This window comes from Otolemur garnettii, unplaced genomic scaffold (genome assembly GCF_000181295.1).
Source record: "Otolemur garnettii isolate 467f Iridium unplaced genomic scaffold, OtoGar3 scaffold00008, whole genome shotgun sequence".
Lineage (NCBI taxonomy): Eukaryota > Metazoa > Chordata > Mammalia > Primates > Galagidae > Otolemur > Otolemur garnettii.
Genome location: NW_003852403.1, coordinates 34,358,646 through 34,378,697, shown reverse-complemented (window position 1 = coordinate 34,378,697; position 20,052 = coordinate 34,358,646). Strand labels below are relative to the sequence as shown.

Sequence of the window (20,052 nt, the reverse complement as noted above, 5' to 3'; positions counted from 1 at the left end):
TGAGCCCAAGAGTTTGAGGTTGCTGTGAGCTATCACACCACCGCACTTTACTGAGGGTGACACAGTGAGACTCTGTCTCAAAAAAGAAAAAGAAAAAAGAAAGAATTCAGAAAGAGAAACCAACTTCCCTCAAAGCTAAGATGAAAGAAGGTCACAGGTATTTTCTGAATCATTAATTACTTGATGACAGTGATCTTGTCTTAATTTCTTTATGTTTTAATCTCCAGTCTTGGTACTTATAGTTGCAATATAAACAATTACAAAGTCACCTGAGTAGGTAGCTTCTCTAGATCAGTGATTCTCAGAGTATGATCTAGGTTCCCCAAGATCCTTTGAGGCGGTCTGTGAAGTCAGTATTATTGTCATGATATTACTAAAATATTACTTGCTTTTTTATCATCAATTTCTCACCCAGCAGAGATTTGCAGGGGATAAAACAGTTAATGGAATGTTTATTTGTACACTCATTTCAATGTCAGTTTTAATTTTTAAGACAGCAAATATAAAGAAATATAACTTCATATAAAAAAAGCTTTTTAGTGTCCTTAGTAATTCTTAAGAGTGCAAAGGTGTTCCCAAACCAAAAAGTTTGAAAACCACTTCTCTAGATCTACTATGCAAACAAACAAAAACTCACCATGCTATTAAATGTAATCATACCATAAGAATCTAAAATAGGAAAAATTAATGGTGAGTATCACCTTTCATTGTGCTAACAGGGTCTTTCTAGAATAATTAGAATTTTTTTTTTTTTTTTTTGCAGTTTTTGGCCAGGGCTGGGTTTGAACTCGCCACTCCCAGCATATGGGGCCAGCGCCCTACCTCTTGAGCCACAGGTGATGCCCAATAATTAGAAAATTTCAATTGAGGGTGATATAAGAGGTACTTGACCTCACAAATCCTAAAACCCACAAGTGCAAATGTAGAGGACTGCTAAATCCTGGACTATACCTATTCTCTCTTTCTGATGTCATATATAATTGTTAGCTGATATACAGTCCTCTAGCTAAAACACACATTCTCTGTCCTTTCCTAGAATAAGGTGTAGCCGTGTCACCAAGTTTTGGCTAATGGGCTGTGAACAGAAGTGACTCAATCAGAGGCTGGATCTTGTCCTTTGAAGGAAGCGCAATGGCCTTCATCATCCACCCTTTCCTCTCCTTCCAGGTGACAGACAGGTGACTCACCTTGGGTCATGAGGATGAGCCATGACAATGCAGGAAGAAAAAAAGCGAACCCTGGTCTGTTTTGCTCATACTCAGACTACTATGAGACAGACAAACTTCTATCTTGTTTCTGAGTCTTTGTTTAGGCAGCTGACCTGTCTCCTGAAAAAGGCAGCAAGTTTAACCTAGAAATCCAGGATGATTCAGTATAACCCATGGGAGACTCCTGCCAGTCCAGGTAAGGAAATACACATCCTCTCTCCTCCCTCAGCACCCTGTACGTCCTACAGCCACACGTTTGCCCCAGGTGCAGGAAGTAGCAGTCTCCTTTCCTCACCTCAATCCTGCCCAGCCTGATTCTACTTATCTAGAAGTGTCAGACTTCAGAATCACACCATGCAATCCCTCAGCCTCATTCATCCCTTAGCCTGGCAGGTACTATAAGAGACAGTTCCAAAGCCAGCATTTGGTCGTCATCATGTTTAATTTGGTTGTGATAATAAACTTTACTTTTAAGGTATCAACATTTAAAAATTGAGATTTCTGGCTTCTCTTTAAAAAAGAAAAGTCAAAAGATCTGCACATGGTGATATGCACCTGTAGTCCCAGCTACTTGGGAGGCTGAGGTAGGAGGATTACTTGAATCCAGAAGTTCAAAGTCAATTTTGGCAAGATAACTCCTATTTCTAAAAATGTAAAAAAAAAAAAAAAAAAAATAGATCTAGCACAAGCACCACTGGGCTTTGGCAGCAGCATCTGGAATCTTTTTATTTATTCCAGCTGTGAATCAAGCAAATAGACTGTTTTTAGTCTCTGATGAGGAAACTGAAGCCATTTTCATTTCTGTTTTCCATTCCAAAAGGAGAAAAAGAAAGGCCAGGCAAACAACTTAAGTGCCACAATTATAAGCAAATGGTTCTTCTGGAAAGGGAGTGATCCACAGAACATTAACTACACAGGACAGCAGGTATGAGGCTGGCAGGGCTGCCTTCTCTCAGTCCTTACAGCAACTAGCAGGAAGAGGATGACTTCAGGTAGTAAAGAGAAAATAAACACTGCAATTTGGAGGATCAGAAATGTATTGAAGCAGGACACCCAGAGTGCCAGAGGCAGACAGAAAGTATTTGACATCAAGCACAAATAAATATAAATTCCCCTTTCAAAGCAGAGGTCTGGGTGCTATGAAGCCTAGAGGGCAGGCAGCCTTTGGATCAAACAAGCTAGGTGTGACCTGGGCTCTCCCATCTGCTTACTGTGTTCCTTACTGAGCCCCTAGGAGGTTCACTTTCCTCCTGCTTAGTGAGGCTTACTCCATCCTTCTGGGAGTGGCTGACAACTACTTGAAAACATTCATCAGGAATGCCTGATTTAATCTCAGCCTGCTCCCTAACCTCTGCCCCCAGCAGAGCCTACATGCCTTGCTAGCTGGCCCTGTGATCTATGTACCCTGTCACATACTTCCTGAGAGCTCTCTTTAAGCACCTGTCTTCCTCCTTTAATCGCTAGTCCTTTTTCCTCACCGTAGCTTCCAAAGACACAACCGTGGTTTTTATTTTTTTCCTTTTTAAACTGACCTTTTTTAGAGAAGTAGAGGAGTGTCTGTTTTCTGTTAATCCTGACTCATAAGGGCGTGGGGCACAGGCCTGTCAGAACCATATATATTCACAAGGAGCCCACGGCCCGCCAAGCCTGTCCCAGAGACTCAGCTAACCAGCAGCTCCCAGGATCAACTGAGCGAATAGTTCACTGCCCAGAGGGGATGTGGCAAAACAAGGGGACCTTATCTTTGAGTATCCCTGAGCAGCCTGGGAGGGAGCCAGAACCCTATATAAAATGACGCTTAACAGCTCTGAGCTTATAAAAGTCTACTCTCCCCATTCCCAGTAGCAGACTCTTCCTGGCTTTTGGGTCCCTTCAATTCCCCAAGTTTCAACTCCCCTAGGGAAGTGTGGAAGGAGCCCAAGGATTCTGCCTTGTAAAACCAGCAGCACTAATGCCAGGACTGAACAGAGGAAAATATCTGACCTAGTATGGTGCTTATTTTGTGATGTTGCTCAGCTTTCATTTCCTTTTGTTTCCTCCTCCCTTCCTCCCTTCTTTTCTTCCTTCTTCCCCCTTTTCCTTCCTTTCTTTAAAATAATTTTTATGTGTGTGTGTGTGTGTGTGGCTAAACTCAGAATCCTGACCCACTTTCATATCCGAAGCAATGTTTTCAGATATGAGCAATTGGGCAGTGACAGTTTCCTTAGAGACCAGGCACACAGCAAAGAGCAAGAGCTGGTGTGACCATCACTTAAATATGTCATTTGCCCCCTTCTTCTTCAACCAGAGTGCCCTAGTGACGTGGATAAGCAGTGTAGCCGCTGGCAGGCCAGAATACCTCACGCCACTTTCTGGAGTCTCATTTCTAATTGGCCACACCAAAAGCCTTTTCCTTCCCCACTGGGTTAGAGTTCATGTTTTCCAGGAAGAACATAGTACAATTTACACAGTTGGAAAAACATAAAAGGAAATTATTGTAACCCAGGCTGTAGGCTGCACTGATCTAATCTTATTTAGATAAAGGGAGGTAAAGGGTCATTCCCATGCCCTAAATGACAGAGGCACAAAGAAGGATTGCTTGAGTCATACTCTTACAGATTGAGATATACTTCAGGAAAAAAAATGATAGTTTAAGGGCCTAGATTTGAGGTTCACTGTTGCTGGCCCTTTTGAAAGATTTAGAAAATTCAGATGTGATAAGCAAAGATTACACTGATTTTTTTTTACACTTATCTGTACTGTCTGCACATTGGAAACACGCTGTGATCCAGATGATACATTATCTGTACTAAAACACTGGCCAGATAAAAATGAAGCATAATCGGGCGGCACCTGTGGCTCAAGGAGTAGGGCGCCAGCCCCATATACCGGAGATGGCGGGTTCAAACCCAGCCCTGGCCAAAAATAAATAAATAAATAAAATAAAGTAAAAAAAAAAAAAAGAAACATAATCACAATATTAGACATATTTACTGGATACTTTTTTTTCCTATAATGTTTAGTCTTACATTTGAGTATCACTAGGTACCAGGTGCTGGTGCCTAAACCCCAGAGGTATTCCAGGTTAAACACACCAATCACAACACAGTGGTTTAGAATAGATCAATCAGCAAGAATGCAGTTGCTACAGGACAGATGATTAAATAAACCACTCCTGATGCATGTTTTAAATTACTATGAGATGAGTATAGCTTCCCTCAGAGCAATCAAGTTGTGCATTGGGTCATAAAATAATTATTTTGTATAACGCAACACAACACTTTTAGCCTGACACCAGGAGAAAATGGTTGGGTGCCCTCAGCACCAGAAGCTCCATCAGGGGGCCACACAACCCTTTGAGAGGCTCCTGTTCCATCACTAGGATCTTATTTAATCTCTTTGTGTACCTTATCTTTATTTATTAAGTGAGGCTTTCCAGAAGATCTCAAATAAGGCTTAAATGAAGTAATGTATAAAAGCTCCATTATCGTTCCCAGTTTACTACAGGAAACTCAAACTTGCTAGTTGGTGAGTGAACAAATCTTAGACAATGGGACCAGAGTAAAAGTATGTTGGAAACAGTCAGTGAGAGATTTTCATTTCTAAGAGAAAGAGATAGCCTACAGAATTTGTGCCTTTTCATTAGCTGGACGTGTAACTTCTCCTAAGTCTTGAAATGTAGTCGACATCCTGCAACTCAGACGGTCAAGCCTCAGGACAGCCCAGGCTCAGGGCAGCTAGTGTCCGGAGGACAGTATAGCCTCGAGGTGGGACAAGCTGGACTCCTTGTTCACATGGCTGAGATGCTGATCATAGCCTGCGTTTTTCTCCTCTGAATTGTTACTATGCAAGATTAAAAACATTCCATTATATAAGGCACTCTTTGCATTCTGTGACAGGCTGCCTAACTGGTATTTCTCTGACACTATAAGGCAATTTCCAGTTATATGAATCCCATGACAAAAGAGGTGATTCTGAACAGTTAAAAATAGTAAATGATAGTGATAAAGATTTTAGCATTACTGAAGGAAATAGTGCTAAGATATTATTCTTTAACTTAAAACATAAACATTAACCCTCTTTTGATAATGCACAGTCTCATCTCAATGCACCTGCCAATAATGAAGCTGCCCTCCGCTTCTAACTTACTCCTTTTAATCTGTCATGGGTTTAGGAAAATCAATTAAAAAGTAACCTCTTTACTAAACTTCTTGATTTCACTCTTTCTTCTCCTCTAACCTATTTTATATCATGGATACAATTATTTAAGTTTGTATATGTGTATAAAATTGAAGTGTGGACTGGGCATAGATGTGAAGGGATTGCCTATGAATGAACCGCATGGTGATTCCGGTGAAGGTATTACACCATTTCTAATTCTACTGCTCAAAAGGCCTTTTTTTCTTGCTATTTTTTCTCCACCGTCTTCTAAGTAAGAGTGAACTGAGTTCTGGGCAGGTAAAATACTATTGTAGTATTATATGTCACCTTTAATGTAGCAAAAGATAGCAAGAGAACTGTGTAATAGAACTGTGTAATCCTAACAGCTACCATTACTAGAAAGCTTTCCTTCCCTAATTAGCTGAATGCATTAATACATATGATCTCAGCCCCCGCAACATCCTTTTCAAATAAGAGGCAGTTGAGCCTTGAGATTAGACATGCAATCTCTAGGTTTAGAACACCAGGTTCAAATGCCAACCAGTAAAAGCAGAATCACAGCTTCCCCAACTGCAAAAAGAGGTTGATAAATAGTAACCGCGGAACAGGGGAGTTAAAAAGATCATGTCAGATAAAGCCTGTAAAAACAAATAGCACAAAGCTTGGTGAAAGTGAGCACTCAACAAATGATAGCTATCATTATCTCCATTTTACAGATGAGAAAACTAAAGCCTAGGAGATTTAAATAACTTGAGCAAAAGATAGAACAGGGACTCAAAAGTAGGTGCAGAGGTGTCCAGACCTCACTCTCCTAGTCACCCAGTGACTCTAGAAATTAGTCTTTAATAGTTATCAGTGAAATCCAGGGGAAGGTCAAATCCTGGGACCTCAGACAAGAAGGACAGCACTGACCACAGAAATGAAGATTTCAGTTCAGCATTACATAATCTCCTCCCTGCCAAAGAAATAAAAGGGCATTCATTCCCTTCCCTTTTTTCTTAAGCCGAATAATTTGTTATCTGTGGACTGGTACAAGTAGTTAAGAAACTCCAATGCATAATTATTCTACTAAGACACAGTTCAATTCAAAACATTTGCTGATTTTTAATATCAATTCTATTTGGTGGTATTCAAAAAGCATATAATGTGCTTATAAATGTACTAATTTAAGATTCTGTTTTTTTAATGTGATGATTCAATTAATATATATTATAAAACATTTGGTAAATTAATTTTAGGTGTCAAGGAGAAATTCATTATTTGTACAGAGATTTTTTTTTTCACTACAAATCCATATGGGTATGCTAATTTTGCTCTCCTACTGTTAAAATACTAAAATTTCCTAAAAAGAATGTATTCTGAAGATGAGCCACCTATAAGCCACAGAACTTTAATGTACACTTTAATAGACTAACAGTTTTATTGCAATTTGCTTTTAAGAAAATGCTATCCAAAAGGAACTTAATTTAATGAAGTATAATAACTCACAAATACATTTTAAAAAGAACATCATTTTCCTGCCTACCACGTCGCCCAGAGATAGGATCAATCAATCAATTTTACTTAATTTTCATCATTTCCTTATGACAGTACTTTAACAAAAGGAATTGAGTCCAGCACTACTATTCAAAAGCAAAAGACAGCTCTCCTGAAATACTCAGCCCCTGCTTCTCCAGTTCTCCAACTACAAGAATCTTAACAGTTTGACATGTCTTATCCTAGCTGTATTCATGTCTGGTTTTGCACCACACAATCTCTTAAATACAGTGGACAAAAGCAAAAAAGATAGTGTCCTTCCATAACTTTCACCGGCAATCCATTTTAAAACTCTTGAAGATGCCCTTATACTGGCAAAGTTATCAGCAAGTGGCCACCTGCTGCTCCTCTTGTCCCCTGCTGTCTCCCTTCCCTGTAGCCAACAGCCCCTGACTAATGCACTGTTTCCTCTGGGCCTGGTTCCTGGAGCACCCGACCACAACAACATGGTGGAGGAGGTGGGTGCTGGACATAAGAAACTAGATTTCTAGGCTCCCCTGAGTCAGAATTTCTGGGAACAGTGCCCCAGGGATCTCTCTCTGTTTTTTTTTTTTTTTTTTTTTGTCAAGGAGCCAAGGATATTTTTATGCACAATAAAACTTGAGACCCACTGGATAAAAACTTGTAACAGCCTTGGTTGGCTGAACATTCTCTACTTCAGAACCAACTCCGGCCTTGTCCTCTACCAAGTAGAGGTGCTTCCTTTTTCCTTCCTCCTCCCTCACTGTGCATCTCAAATATTAATTTTCTCTCTTTTCTCTTGACATAGCTTTATGCTATAGAACACATGACTTCAGCTTAACTCGAGCTGTAGCACGGTACCTGCAGACGTCCTCAGTCCATTTCCAGCAGGGTGGCTAACTGTGAGCTTTCACTCACTATGTTCCAAGGCTACATACATCCTTCCCACAAATACTACTAGGTCCAGATAAACTCATTTATTCACCTGTATTTACTAAGCCCCTACTCTGTGCTAGAAGCTGGTGATAGAAGGTGAGCCAGGAGACAGACGCATCTGATGTTACGAGCCTTTCTTTCTGCTATGGGCTCGGGCTGGGGCAGGTGAAAACATATTCATTCTATATAGTTAGAAAATAAATATCATAATAACTATTATAAAGACGAATACAGGAAACAATGACAGTCGTGCATCTTTTGGCAAAAATACCTCAGCAGCGATGGTGTGTCACATGCGTCAGGTGACGCGTGCCATCAATTTGATAATGGATGACGTTAACTTGGATCACTTGTTTTAGTTACATGTGTCAGGATTCTCCCTTGTAAGGATACTATTTCCTCTTTATAATTAAGAAGGACCTTATAGGAAGTTATTTTAAGACTATATAAATACACTGTTCACCACTAATTTTAGCAACTAAAGATTGCCTGAAACGATTACTAATATGGTATTTGAAAATAGTGATTTTTCTTATTTCCATCATTCCTTCTACATCTATTGGTTTGGAAGTCGTTTTATTTTTATATCAAAATTTTAAAACTTACACTGTCAAGTGGATTTATGTTTTTTATGGTATCTGAGTCAACATCCTTTGAAAGGTCTTCAAAATCACTGATCATAAAATTTTTGTACATAAGTCCACCTATCTTTTCTTCTGGTATTTTTATGGTTATATATTTTTATATTAATATCACTGATTCATGTGGAGTTTATTTTTATGCAAGGAGTAAGACAAGGATACAGTCTTTTTTGATCACTATGCAAATGGCCTTGTTTCCTGCTCCCTCAGTTATGATTGGAAATTGATCTGAGTCTCCTCAATTGTATTTAACTTATTTAATTTCCAACTCTACCCAACAAGTTACCCAAACTAGGCACTTGTACCATTTCAATTTGTGAAACTGAAGCAAAGAGGAGCTGGCAGCCCAGAGAGGAGGCCAATATGCAACTGTGGACCGAAGTCACCGTGGTCTCAACTAAAGAGCAGTGAAGGGAATGGAGAAGGACAAATAGTTACTGCGGAAGATTTTGAGGAAAAAATTCATAGAACTCAGAAAGTGGATACAAGGAGATATAGGAATATAAATAAGCAGAGACTTTGTACATGTTGGCATCTAAGGGAACTGGAGGTGGTGACACTTCTGACTCCCCCCCTCAGAAGGTGAAGGATCACCTTTCCCATCTCAGTGAATGGTACAGACATCCAGTCAATTACACAAGACCCGGCAAACCCCGGAAATAGCCCCACTGCATCTGCCCCTCCCTCAACCCCCTCCTGCTCACCACCTATGTGTGCAGATTCAGTCCACCCTCCAAGACAGCTCTCCAATCTGCATCTTCTCACCGTCTTTCCAGGAGTCACCCTAATCTATGCCATCCTTTTTCTGTCTGCAGTGCCGGAACTGTTTTCTAATTTTTCAATTAGCTTTTGTCTTGCTCCCCTTTAATTAATTGTACATACAATGGGGTAGTGGCTTTTTAAAAATCTGATTCAGATATTGTCATTTCATTGCTTCAAGCCCTTACATGGCTCTCCCCTGCTGTTAGCTGGATATATAAGCACCGCAGAGCTGGGTCCGACCCACCTGCCTCCACACCAGCCTTCTTAGGCCCTTTCCTCCACACACTGGCTGCTTCTAACTGCCCAGATGCGCTATGCAAAGCCAGTGCAAAGGCTCTCCAGCCTCGGCTCACTTCTACTTTCTATCTGCCTTTCTTGCATTAGCTCAAGCATCTCCTCTTTGGGCAAAGATTTTTAACTACCACCAGACTGGGTCACTCCTGTTATTATATATGCTCATGAAGTAACATCAGATGAACCCAAGTCAGGGGGATTTTCTGCAAAACAACCAGCCAGTACTCTTAAATAAAAGTGTCAAGACCACTAAAGGCAGAAAGACTGAGGAACCATTCCGGGTTCAAAGAGACTAAGGAGAAAAACAACTAAATGCAATGTGTGATCCTGAGTGGATACTCACCCAGAAGAAGAACTCAGGTGAAATCAGAACAAGCTCTGTAGATTAGACAGCAGCACTGTACCAGTATTAATTCACTGATTTTGATAACTCCTGTGGTTGTGTAAGATGTTAATGTTTGAGGAATCTGGGTAAAGAATATAGAAAACCTCAGGGGGTATAATTCCCACAGTCTTTTGGAAGTTTGAAATTATTTTAAAACAAAATATTTTTTAAATACTCAAAAATGTAACAAGTAGAACAACAACAAAGGAAAAATATATTTGCTTCACCAATCGCTACAATATATACACTGCCTCAAAACTATAAGAAACATTCCCAGAATAGAAAGCAAGAGACAAAGACTTGAATAAAAAGGAGCAAATGACTATGATCACCTCCGAGTGATGAACGCCGGGAATTTGGAAGGACACTTGTTGCCTTGTTATGGGACTTAGCTGAAGCCACCCCATGCCTAAAAGATACATAATGAAACTGACACCAAAATACTCATGATGTCTCAGGTGATGTGAAGGAGAGTCAGGAACAGCTTTTTCCTTTTGAGCTATTTATAACTTAGAGAAATTGGTAAAGTAACCTTTTGTAAGCAAAATTTATCCTTTCCTGTACATGATCTACCCAAAATTTGGAAACTATTTTATAGCAATATAGAGTTATTTGCATAAATTCAGCAAGAATGGATCCTTTAGTAACAGGACACAATTGGAGACACTGATTATTTCACCACGGATTTGACTAGAATGGAGTATTTTCAGATGTGACCAAATTGCTTTGAGGAATTAAGGCTGCTCTTATAAAACCAATAAAATACATTGGAAAGACTGGCCTGGTACACTGTGTCTATTATAAGGTTCCTGGCCCTGGTGGTAAGTAAAGAATGTCACTCTCTGATGAACTTAGAAACTCCAAGACAACTTGGGACCTGAAGATCTTGGGACCTGAAGAAGAGGGAATGGGCCCAGTTCCTACAGCACTACAAACGCAGTCTGACAGGGAATCTTTGGCTTGGCTTCTTGATTTTTAAAAAGTCTAACCTGAAATTTCTTATGAAAGTTCCAGCAAAACCAACTTAAAAATGAGCCTATATGGCCAGTAACTATTCTTGCTAAATAATCAGGTCAAGTGAAATGAAACCAAAGTTTGTTTTGCAAATAAATTGATCCTACTCTGATTTATCCTTGCTTGGTAGAAATGGATAAATTGGAAAGAGAAAAAATGTTTCAGAAAACTATGGTATGCTCACTATTAGATTCTAGCCCTAACCATTGTTTTTAAGTTTTTCTACAATTTGTACTACATTCTGAATTATTTCCTGGCTATAACAAGTCTCTTAAGAAGCAGCATGTCTTAATTTTCTTCACAATGCTTTAAGTTGGCTCCTAATGGAATAGGTCCTTTTGGGTTCCTATCCTAGCATAAAGATTCTCTCTCAATTGTAATACTTGTGTACATTATATTTAATTAGTAATGTTATGAATCTCTTATTGTTTTACCTCTTTTGAGAAAACCAAAATCATAGTATTCTGAAGACTGGAAATGATTCAACAAGGCCTATACATCTCCCTCGCTGAAATCCCAGTGGGCCTGATCTATCTTCCGTTGTGAAGGTACTGCTACTAAAGTTACATGGTACCAAAGTGCCCTTCTTCTCAAGGATCAGGGAGCATCACAGAAGAAGACCCTGTGTGAGATTGTAAGAGCTAGATTCCGGGGATGGAGTGTGGAGGTTAAAGCAACTCCAGCTTGGATGCAAAACCACCTTGCTGACATCTGATTAACCTCTGTTCTAGGAATTCCTCTAGGATATCTGTAAATCCTGCCTTTGGATCAGAACAACCCTGACCATAAATCCGGCCCACGGTCACATCCACTCAGCATTCAACTTCCCTTGCCCTACCCGTTTCTTCCTCTTACCACCACCACAGGAGACGTGGCTTCTGTCAGTTAAGTCCCTATTACATGTTTCTTTCTGAGAAAAAAAAAAGGCAAATTTTTTTTGCCAAGAACAAGTTATTTTCATTTAAACATGAAAAAATGTATAAATTCACTAGTAATTAAGAAAGTGTGAATTTAAACAAGATATTTTTACTTATTGGATACAGTTTTACATGATTGATCATACTCAATATTGATGAGGATTAAAAGAAAATTGGCAATATTCCTTTATAATAGGCATCCTTGTTGGCTAACAATTCCAATTCTAAGATTTCCCTATAGATTGTCCTGCCCACATAACACATGCTGTCTATTCATTTCCATATTAAAATTCCGGAAGTAAAAATAACCAACAACAGGGGATTATTTTAAACAAAGAATCTCTGTAGTGAATGAAGCCATTAGAAAAGACTTACATCTATAAGCACTGAACCAGGATGTTGTCCAAGTTGGAGCAGGTTACAGAGTAACATACAAAGTGTGAATGACTCCATCCTTGTACGTGAATACATGCCTATTTAATATGTATAATGTGCAATAAAAAACATGTATCCTTCTTAGCTGTTCTCTCAAGGGCGGGATCGTGAAGGTCTTTCATTTTCACTCATTTCAGTATAATTTGTTAGAATTTCTTTATCTCTTTATAATCAGACAACATATACTTTTTTAAGCCTAGAAGTTTTGAATAGGTGACCCCAGATTTGTACCCGAGCTCTGCCAATTTCTACAAGTGTGAATTTTGATCCATATTTTACTCTCCAGTCTACAGTGAGAGCAATTATGCCCTCCTCCCCTCACCATCTTAAGGTGGTGGTAGGTATACTGCTCACCAAGTGCCTGCCAGCACAGATCTGAATATCCTTGTGATCTGACCCCTCTCCCCTCCTCTGTATTTCCCCTGATCCTTACTATCTTCCCCATTTCCCTTCAATCAAGCGCATTTCTGCCTCCCAAACATCTGCCCTTCAGAAGGATGTAAGGCATTCTCTCTAAGAATTCCCACCAACCCTGTGGTTTTCTAATTCTGTTCACAAAAAAGCAATTGTAGCATTGACAAATATGTTACTAGATGAAAATGTCTACAAAAAATCAGGAAGAATAAATGTTTAAAACATAAAAATAGAAACCCGTATTTGTATACAAAATTAGATTTAGCTCTTAAGTAGATTTTTCTCAAAGCTGGTCTACTAACCACCTGCATCAGAATCTTACCTGAGAGGATCTAAAACGAAGGTCGCCATGCTCCACCCAAAGCTTTGGAACAATAATTTCTGAAGGCGGGACAGAAGACATTCTCCTTTTTTGAGACTGGTTTGAGAATCACCGCCCTCATTACTTTTCCAAGTCTTTCAATAATACTCTACTTGACAAAAGAAAAATAACTATATATATGCCACAAAATACGATAGTAATACTTCTTTCAAGACCCACATTTTAATTTCTTGTTTTATTGATTGGAAAAAATAAAGTTGTACACCCACCAATGATTCCAAGTGATTTTAATTTTATTCATTTATATAGATTCAGCAAACGGTTTCTCTGTTCCCATTCAATAGGAACACTGGCATATGAGGGCTTTTTTCAGGCCTCTCTTTTCTTTTCTTTTTTTTTGAGACAGAGTCTCACTTTGTCACCCTTGGTAGAGTGTCATGGCATCATAGCTCACAGCAACCTGAAACTCTTGGGATTAAGTGATTCTCTTGCCTCCGTCTCCCAAGTAGCTGGGACTACCGGCGCCAGGCCTCTCTTTTCAACCCCATTCTATCTACTCTGTCCATTTGTTCAAACTGTTAAAGTAAACTTATGGGACAATTTACAAATCAACCTTTCAAGGACACAACAAATTAAAAAAAGAGCTAGAAGCATGAGACCACAGACATAAAGGCCTCTCTGAATTTCTTCTCAGTTGTTAAAATACACATTCCCAGTTTTAAAAGATATGGTTCTACTAACAGGATAAATAAAATCACAGGGTCCTCAGATGAGCTGGACCTAGCCGTAATCACCATTACTGATTGTAGTTTCCCTTATGTCTTTAATTAACGGTGCACAAGTGACTACCGGCTCAGCTACTGAAGTCTGAAATGGAGCACACCCTGAGACGGACCCCACATGGGAGCATCTCTCTGAGAACAGGCACATGCAAAATAGGCAGGCAGAGCTCACAGGAAGCTAGGAGAATGAAAAATGAGTCATCACTGGCCTCCAGTTTCTAAATTAACCTAAAGAACCATCAAGTCACACAATCAAAATGAATAATTTGTGATGGGTATCTTAACAGTTATCGCTTGCATGAGCTTTTGCTAAATCTTGGTTCAGTCTCTGTAATAGCATTGAAACTAAGTACAGCAGGAGTTTAAAAAGCAAAACAAACGCCCAATTCATCAAATCTCACATTTTAAGTTATGAGGACAAAGAATAAGGATCAATGTGATAAAGCCAAAGGTTTTGAGTCGATGAGGGCAGATTCTATCCTAAAGCTCTGGAGGAATTAAGAATTGCATATTCTTTACTGCCACCCCAGTGTTCTCACCTATAATTAAAATCTGGCCTCTTGTAATTAGACACAATTACTTCAACAAGTCAAAGAACAGTTAAAATTTACTTTCCCGTTACTGTATAAAAATTCTGAATAAGCTGAATTAAAAAATGGTTAGAAATGTTATCACCACTCAGTCATGACTTATGAACAGGAGAAGTCTAAAATTATGGGAGTGTAGAAAGGGATGGATGGACTAGAAGTTTTCCAGAGTACTAAAACTCACTCCAAAATCTGCTACATATATTAGGGAGGTGTACCCTGCCTGTCTCTAGCAAAGAATCATTCAATACAAGGAGAGATGTATGTATGCCAACTGTTACGTGAAAAAAGTAAAAACAAAAAATAAGTCCCACCATTTCTAAAGCATATGTAAAAACACAAATTGGAATATTCCTTAATAAAGGACTTAATGAAAAACATTATTTACAAAATACCAAACATAAAGGGAAAAGAGAAAAACCTTTTGGTAATAATGTGGGTACAAATTCTAAGCCCTGAGACTCCATGAAGACAAGCCCCTACCTTTCTTGCTCCAATCAATATCCCCAGCCCCAGGCTCCAATCAGCTCCCCAGCAGTACATATATAGAGGACAGGGTCCAGGTTTGACTGACAACTCCCTCACTTGCCAGCCTCCAATAATGGGCAATTTACATAGCTTCTTTGTACCTCAGTTTTTAAATCTGCAAAATGATACCTGTTGTATAAGGTTGTTCTAAAAATAACAAGAATGATAAACACACAATACACTTAACTTTGTGCCAAACATTGTTCTAAGCACTTTTCATGTGTATTTATTCATTTAATCTTTCCCCAAACTTTATGAGATGGAAACCAATATCCCAAATAAAAGATGAGGAAACTGAGGCTCAGAGAAGTCAGTGACTTGCCCAATGACACACAACTATCATGTTTCCCCGAAAATAAGACACTATCTTATATTTATTTTTTCTCAAGAAGACACACTAGGGCTTATTTTCAGGGAATGTCTTATTTTTATTAAGTATAACGCAACACAACAATCTACATTTATTCAAATATAGTTAAGTCATCTTCTTCTGGAACCTGACAGGGGGGCCAACCTTGTTGGTGGGGCTGGTGCTAGTGATGCGTGAACTCCTTTCCCCTAGCCATTCACACATGCACAATAGGATGCCTGTGACCACAGTTACCACACACGTACCCGTGTAAGTGTGAATGTCTCAGAGAAAGGAGCTGTGGCAGATAAAAGGTATTCCACTCTTCCTTACCACTCCGCTCCAAAATGCATGGTGTATCTGCATAGCCACACCCATCACTAGGTCTTATTATGGGAGTAGGGCTTATATTTAACAAATGCATAGAAATCCTGCTAGGTCTTATTTTTGGGGTAGGTCTTATTTTCTGGGAAACATGGTAGTAACTGGGAAAAAAAAAAACTCCTGTTCCTAACCACTCCCTCATCCTTAAGAAAAAGTGTGTTAAAGCAATGTCTCTGATGTTTGCAAGATTCTGAGGTTACTCCAGGACTCAGCAGGAAAGAATGCTATGATCAACTGGTAATGCCTATGTGGGTGGGAGAGGTTAGTGACCATATCTGTGCCATAGGTTTGCAATCCCCCTTGCACGTAAAACAAAGAATCCCGATGTCTGACTGTCTGAAGTTTCCCTTCTGTATCTCAGAGTCCCTGGGATCTGACGTCAGGCTGTCATCATCTAACCCCAGATTATTGCCTCCACTCCCTCCATACTAATCCACTCCCCACCCAACTATCAAAGTACTCTTCAGAGAAGAAGCCTTGCTCCCTTTCAAGGGTCCTACAATTGACTACCACATCAAGTTAAAATTCCACCTCTTGGCTTACAAGAGCCTAAGAAAATATGGAGGGAACATGTCTTTACCCCTCAATCAAATACTCAAGCGCCTACTTATCAAAAAAATAGTTGCTATGAACTATTTTTCATTATCCAGAGAATAGCAATGTTTGTGTTACTTCAGAAGGGTGATATGCTTTTTTTTATGTTATGAATTTAATTTTGCACATAGCCCAATTAAAAAATGAGCTATTCGACGATCTCATTTTTATTCCTAATGAAATACGGTTGATCTGAGAATGACACAAAGGAAAGAATATCAAAGACAAAAGCTGCTTTACTGTCATACACCACAGTATTAATATCCAGGTAAATATCAGATAGCTTTCTAGTCTTTCATCCAGAAATTGGAACCTGTATCACGGGAGACCCTCTAATGATTAGAGATAGAAAGTTGGAATGAAAACAAAAAAAGTTGTATCATTCTTAATATCAAGACCAAACAATGTACCCATTTCCAAGAGTTTCTTGACAGGTTAACTGGAGCAAATCAAAACATAAGAATGACTGGTGCTTACATCCGTGGGCTGCTTTAAACACAAGTTACTAAGTAACCACCAGTCTGAACTAATGTCTCTAAACTAACCAATCACATCAATGGAAAAAAATAACCAGGATTTAATTTAAAATTTAGAGAGAGAATCAAGCAATATGGGCTTGGAAGACTTAGCAACATGCCAAATGTTTAATCAGCCTCTCCACCTGGCATGAAGAGAGGCAAGATTGTGCTAGAAGTTCATCTGATTTGCTTAGAAATGCAAATAACTTCCGACAAAAGCCACATCCAGATGTAGCTACATCCAGATTATTCCTGAGTTGAACATTCTGATGTCAACTCAGGATTTCTGAATGTACACTCACATCCAACTGGACTGTTCACATGTTCAGATAGCTGGAATAAGCAAGTGAACAGGTACCAATACAATGCTTTTTGTTTGTTATTGTTTTGTTTTGAGGGACTGTTATTGTACCTTTAACTGAGCAAGTTGGTCTTCTTAGTTGAATATAGGAACTGGGATTCAATTTGATGAAGTGTTCTGTGATTCGTATAAAGTTACGACTAAAAAAAAAAGCTAGAAAAGGTGATGTAGTTAGGGTTGGGAAAATATTCTAGATTTGTTACTTATTTAACAAACATTTATTGAACAGCTACAATCCATCAGCCCTAAGGGATGAAATGGAAAGCTAGCGCTAACATCTTCAGGGATGACCATAAGTCATTTCTCGAAGTTTCAGTTGAAGCTACTTACAAATCTATCATGGGTCAAGAAAAAAAGACGTCAGTGTTAGACAGAAGCACAGATGTCTCTAATTGGTAAACGTATCCCCTTAGAAAGTGCCTGGCATTTCCTGGGAAGCATCTGCATTATTTCCTCTCACATCCCTCCTACCCCTCATGTTTTTGAGCAAGACTTTTCTTCTCTGTAAAATTCAGTCTCTCTCCCTGGACTGCAGCTATAGGTAGGCCTCCGAAGGGCCCTTACAGAAGTAAAATGATCGAGCTGAGCTAATTAAGCCCTATGTGCCACATGTAAGAAGACAGAACTATTATTAACAATCCTTTATAACTATTTTTGTTAATCAGTTCTTCTCAGGAACCAATTCAGAGATACCCTATCCTCCAGGAGCAAATCTCTCTGCCAAGGATACCCTCAAGACACTGGTCCCTTCCCACGCCCTCCAACCCTTCCATGGGCAATAAGAATCCTATGAAACACGGCAAAAGTAAAGAAGAAATTGGCCTGGATGCCTGAGATATGGGTAAAAGCTATTTGCCCTATAATTTAAATGGTGCTTACTTTATAAAACAGGATTAAAAAAACAAGTTTCTTCTTAAAATTTCCAAGAACCACCTGATACATAAATTACAGCCCTAGTGTATTCAAAAGCACACTGCCAACTGGCTAACAATTGTGCTGTACATACACTAGAACAGAGCACAGCAGCCAATTTATTTTCCAGGTAGATTCCAGTAACATTTCATGCCTTTCAATGAAGCTCAAGTGGTGAAAATGGCAAACAAAAAAGCGTACTGCTCAAAGACATTCACTTTTGCTAAAAATAAACATAGATACTATTTGCATTGTAGCTACAAAATGCCCACTATAATCCAGGCAGAATGCGTTTGTTAAATTCAATATAGCACCCATCCTGAAAACGAAATTGCCCATTGAAACATGTCTTGAAGATTAAAACACACACACACACACACACACACACACAGAGCGGCGTAATCTCTGTGTAAAACAACGCTCAAGATCTGCCCTCAAAAAATAGAAACAGACATTCAAACATTCAGGTGTATTTAATTTGCTGAAAGAAATCTGTATTATTGACCTTGACAGGGCCTGGATGGAATCAGGAGACCACAGGTCAGCATCCTAGTGATCTCCATTACATTTTTGGAAACGCCCTTAACACCTAGGATTTCATGTTATTCCCAGCCATTAGCAGGATGTTTGCAATGCTGTGTGCTCACTGGACTGACTTTGGAAGATGTCCGCTTTACTTACTACTACTGAACACTGATTTCCAGAAAGCAAGCCACGCCACCTACCTAAATCAATCTTCTAGATCAGGTTCCGTTTCCTGAATCATTTACTCCTCATAAAATTTTTCTTTTAAACTTCAATAAGTACAAAAGCATAGGCTCTGGGTCATAAGTAGCGTGGGGGTGTTGTGAAGAAAGTTCTGGAAAATTGTGTTTTAATAGTGACATTCTGTTTCTTTGTGCATCTCACTGGAGGCTTTCAGGGCAGGCTTAAAATATTCATTCCGGTGAAGGAAAATAAGAGTCTTAAGTCTCTGATAAAGGGCAAAAGGAGCATCTCCTCCAAAGGAGGGCCACATGCTCGTCGGGGGCAAAGGTCTGTTTTTTAACCCTGTCTCTCCTCCTCCACACCACACACCGCCAAAGACAGTGCAGTGAGTTCCCCAAATGTCGCCATCCTCTCCAAGGCTGCATCCCAGGTCTGAACCCCCAACAGACGCTCCCACACACAGGTCCCGCCCCGCCACCAGGAGCCACAGCTTCCTGCCTTCCCCATCAAGGTGAAACGAACCCCCGGGGCTGGCTGAGGGGCGCACGGGCAGCGCCGGCGGAGGCGGAGGCTGGCAGGCTGGCAGGAAGGAAGCGAGCAGCCGCCAAAGCGCGTGTTCTTCCCCAGAGCAAGCCCGGGACCGGACGGCGCCGGCGGAAGACGGGCCGGGGCGCGCCGGCCGCCGGGCACACGCGCAGGCCGCGGGGCACACGCTCCCGGCGTGCGCACCTCCCGGCCCGGGCGCGCTCTCGCTCGCCCGCACGCGCGCGGCTACTCACCAGCAGCCCTGGATGTCCGGAGCCCGCGTGGGACGGCGACTGCGGCGGCTGCCCCCGCGCCGGCCGTGTGGCCTTGGCATCCGTCCTGCCGCTGCAGCCGGGCCCCAGTGGCTTTGGCTGACAGGCACGGCGGCGGGGCGACTCCGGCAGCCGCGGCCGTGCCTCCTCCCCCTCCCCGGGGAGCTCTGCCGGCTCCGCGCGCTCGCGTCCGGGGCTCTGCGCTCGCTGTCGTCTTCCTTCTCGTCGCTGTCGGACACCCCGGTGCAGGGGAACAGCGCCCCGGCAAACCCACGCGCAGGCCGGCGGACTCCCAGCCTGCAGCGGCCGTCCCGGCTGCCGCCGCGGCAGAAAGAGAAATTGTCACTGCGATGGTCCGGGCCTCCCCGGCCTCGGCCCTGGGTGCCGCCTCCGCCTCTGCCTCCGCCCCCTCCCCCGCGGCGGCTGCGGCTTCCCGCATTCTGCGGCTGCAGCTCGCAGGTGGAAGCAGGTCCCTGCGGATGGCCCAGAGCGAGAGTGAACTGCTCCGGCGTGACTTTCCCTTCTGAAAGCCGGAAGGTACCCACACCCTCCCCCCACCCCGGGACC

The 20,052-nt window shown here is 41.0% G+C and overlaps 1 protein-coding gene across 1 annotated transcript in view; it reads right to left on the bottom strand.

Annotated features, from left to right (window-relative positions):
* The window catches only part of STAMBPL1 (STAM binding protein like 1), a 43,229-nt gene extending 23,483 nt beyond the window's left edge, over positions 1-19,746 (bottom strand). Inside the window, exon 1 of the mRNA XM_003783686.2 lies at positions 19,468-19,746. The gene's annotated coding sequence lies outside the window, so the exon portion shown is untranslated. The remainder of the gene's footprint in view (positions 1-19,467) is intronic.
* Positions 19,747-20,052: the final 306 nt, after the last annotated feature.